At 41.1% G+C, this 4,018-nt stretch overlaps 1 pseudogene; it reads left to right on the top strand.

The window, feature by feature from the left end:
* Positions 1-1,249: 1,249 nt before the first annotated feature.
* On the top strand, positions 1,250-3,150 carry LOC101353728 (pumilio homolog 3 pseudogene; annotated as a pseudogene).
* Positions 3,151-4,018: the final 868 nt, after the last annotated feature.

Raw genomic sequence — 4,018 nt, 5'->3', positions numbered from 1 at the left:
TAAAAGAAAGATCTGTGGATAGACATTTCTACAGAGGTCTTGAGGTTTGGAATAATATAAGAAGATACGCAGCATAGTGCTGTATGTCTTTCTTATGGGTAAGGACATATGTCTGCGTGACTTAGATGCTGAAGCCTGGTCCACTTATGTCATTTGGGCCTTAACCTGAAGATGATCTTGCTTTGATAAGCTGTGATACAGATAAAAATAATGTGATCTTAAAAAGGGAGCTCCATGTTCAGAGATGTGGATCATCTCATAATGAGAAGGCAGCAGAATCAGCATGTTATGGAAATTATAGGAGATTGAGGAGGGGGTCTAAGGATCCAGGCCTAGTCTCCATCTCTATCACCCCCTAACTTCATGGTTTCTAGAAACTGACTTTTAATTTTATCTCTAAGTTGGAGAGAGCAGTGATGCCCACCTCAGAGGGCTGTTGGGAGAACTACAGAGAATGATGTGTGTCTGTGAAAAGCATTTTGGAAACTTTAATTTGCCCTAAGTATATTTTTCTTAATATTTAGGGAATATTTCCAAGGTTTAATCTCCTCTTACATCATCATCTGGACACAGGTGATATTTAAGGTATGAGCCCTCATGGAAATAAGGATTACCAATGAAAGCATCAGTGAATTTAGTGAACCTTTAAACAGACCTCTTTGAAGTGAGCCATGCACCTGTTCTTTTGTATTTCTGTGTTTTCTTGAAGCAGTTTGTCAACAAAGATCATTGATTCTAATCAACCATAAGGGAAAATTCTTTCTGCTTCCCCTCTATAAAAAGACTCAATGAGGAAGGATTCCCAGACAACCTAGCAGGGATTTGTCATTTTGGTCCAGTCCACAATTATCCTAGATCACTTTTTTTATGGTATCTGAAAATCTTTCTCTCACTGGGAAGATCATTCTGCACAGTGAGCACTTCCTTCAAGAGGCAGGTAAAGAGACCTAACATGTAGTTCACTGAAGATGTGCACATTTAATAGTCCATCACAACTGGTCCTCAAACTGACCTTGAGAAAAAGAGATTACAATCCCTATATTACAGATGAGAGCATTCATACTCTTAAAAGTTATTTACTTATGTTCATACTGATAATAATGTGTAGAGATCCACCTAACTTTCATCCTGTCTAACATCTACATCAGTGCTGGTTTCAGTAGAGCATGCTGCTTTTCAGAATATTAAGAGGCAGCTTCCAAAAGTGGTGGCAGCTGGAGCAGGGCCCACAAGTGTGAGAGTTGCTATGATGGAAATCAAATGGAAAAAAAAGTTCACGGGAAAGTGTACAAAGGCACCACAAGAAAAGAACAGATTTCATAAAAGCTGGTTCTTCAAAGACATCCCCAAGAAGAGTTGTTAAGGAAGGTGGACCTAAAGTCACATCTAAGAACTTTGAGACAAGTACTATAGAACCTGCGAAGCAGTTCAAGAAGCAGCAGCAAGGGGATAAAGTACCAAAGAACATATTCCAGCAAGCAAACAAATTCAACAAGAAGAGAAAATTCCAGCCAGACAGTAAAAGTGATGAATCAGCCACCAAAAAACCCAAACGAGACGATTTGGAAAAGGTGAAGAAAGAGCTGAAGCAGAGCAGACAACTCAGTGACAAAACCAGTTGTTGCCTGGGAAAAGCAGATCTGGGAGACCTTAAGACGAAAAAACTGTGACAAAGAAGAAAGAGTGAAGTTGATGAGCGATTTGCAGAAGTTTATTCAAGGGAAAATTGAAACTATTGCCTTTGCACGTGGCTCCACGCATGTGAACCAGTGTTACATTCAGTATGGAAATGAAGAACAGAGAAAAGAGTTTCGAAGACTTGCAGGATAATTTGGTTGAAACTGAGTAAAGGCAAATATTCCAGAAAGGTTGTTAAGAAATTTCTCATGTATGGGAGCAAACCAGAGATTGCAGATATCATCTGTAGTTTCAAAGGCCACGCAAGGAAGATTCTACGACATACGGAAGCCTTGGCCATGGCAGAGTACCGTACAACAAAAGAGGAATGGAGCGGAGGAACCTGCTGACCCAGGAGATTTACAGCAATACATTTCAGCTCTACAAGTCAGCAGATCACCCAACCCTAGACAAAGTATTAAAGGCACCGTCAGCAAAACTGGAGCTTATTATGGATGAAATGAAACAGATTCTAACACAAATGGCCCAAAAGGAAGCTGTGATTAAGCACTCATTGGTGCATAAAGTGCTCTTGTACTTTTTCACCTATACACCCCCAAAACTAAGATCGGAAATGATTGAAGCCATCTGAGAAGAGGTGGTGTACCTGATGCACAACCATGATGGTGCCAAAGTGACCGAGTACTGCTTCTGGCATGGCACCCTTAAAAATAAGAAAGTGACTGTGAAAACTTACATTGAAAAAGTGGCTATTGGCCAATACTACCATTTGGTTTTACCGGCAGCATTTGATTGTATTGATGATACTAAGCTCACGAAGCAGTTAAACATATCAGAAACTATCAGTCCCTTGCCTAACACAGTAAATGGCAAATATGGAAGGAAGATCCTGTTGTATTTACCGAGCCCCAGAGATCCTGTGCATACTGTATGAAAAGTCATCAAAGTTCTGCAGTAAAGAGATGGAAATGCACACAGTAAGAAAGATACAGAGATCTACTGGTGAGAGCTCTTAGAGACCATCTCCACAGCTTTGTTAAGCTACCTGCAAGGACACGCCCAAGACATGGTGCTAGATAAGTCTATGTGTGTGCTGGTGACTGACATCTTGGGATCTGTCCTTGGAGACATCTAGCCTGCCATGAATGTCATTGACCTCTTGGCAGCAGACGAGCTGCATCCTGGTGGCTGAGATGGAGAGCTTCACATTGTGGAACCCCTGCAGGATATCTGGTTCTGAAGTGGCTCACAGAGCAAGACAGAAAGATGAAAGAGAGCTAAAGAGAAAGTAATTTTGCAAGAACACTCATGGAGCATGTTGGGATGAAGAATCTAAAGTCCTGGGCTAATGTAAATTGGGGTGCCATTATTCTCTTCAGCCTTCTCCAGAGTTCTGATCAAGAAGTTGCAAGCAAAGTCAAAGCTGGGCTGAAGAGCCTCATTCCTGGATAGGAGAAAACCAAAAACATCAGCAAAGAAATAGAAACACCACTAGAGAAACCGACTGCATAGGTGGAAACAGTCAAGACCAAAATAAAATCATTGCTCTTGTTCTGCTCTGCTTTCCCAGGGCAGGAAAAAAGACTTGGTGTCCACCTTGCTGGTAATTCAGGTGTTCTGTACATGTGTTTATTTTGTATGAGAATCTATTTATAAAGTGGTTTCCAAAAAAAAAGGCAGCTTCCACCTGCCTCATGTTTAGGAAGGGCCAGAGGATTCCACCGAAGGAATCAGAAGACATGTGTTATAGTATTGCTCTGCCATATTGTACACTTGAGAAAATCATATAACTTCTTTTAACCTCAGTTTTTTCCACCCTTGTAGATATCTTCAGCTTGTTGAGGATCAAGTGGAATGAATGGAAGAAAAACTGCTTGCTAGGCTGTTGAGTGCTCTATAAAAGTGAAGAATTGGTATTATCCAAAGAGACTTTATTCCATTTTGTCTGATGTTTAAGAGGGAATGAGTGAGAATATCACTTAGCTACTACTTCCAGAAAGCAACATTTTTACTCCACCCAATGGGTTGGCATAGGAGATCCAGCTACTTGTGTTCTTGACAATGATTGTTGTTGTTGTTGTTAGGTGCCCTCAAGTTGCTTCTGAATCATAGAGAGATCCTATGTACGGTACTGCCCAGTTCTGTGCCATTCTCACAATCCTTGCTATGTTGGGGCCCATTGTTGCAGCCACCGTGTCAATCCATCTTGTTGAGGGGTCCTCCACTCATTAATCAGAGTTGTGTTTGACTTATGGTAGAATCTAGATTTAATGGTGGCAGCACGTTTACCATTCTTAGTGTTAGAAAGTTCTTCCTGGGCCCAGCCTCCCACTTTATTAACTTCTTAAATCTGTGTTGGAAACTGTGGGGTGCCTACTGT

Source organism: Trichechus manatus, unplaced genomic scaffold (genome assembly GCF_000243295.1).
Source record: "Trichechus manatus latirostris isolate Lorelei unplaced genomic scaffold, TriManLat1.0 scaffold00016, whole genome shotgun sequence".
Classification (NCBI taxonomy): domain Eukaryota; kingdom Metazoa; phylum Chordata; class Mammalia; order Sirenia; family Trichechidae; genus Trichechus; species Trichechus manatus.
The sequence above is the reverse complement of the archived record's forward strand: the minus strand, read 5'-3'. Positions and strand labels throughout refer to the sequence as shown.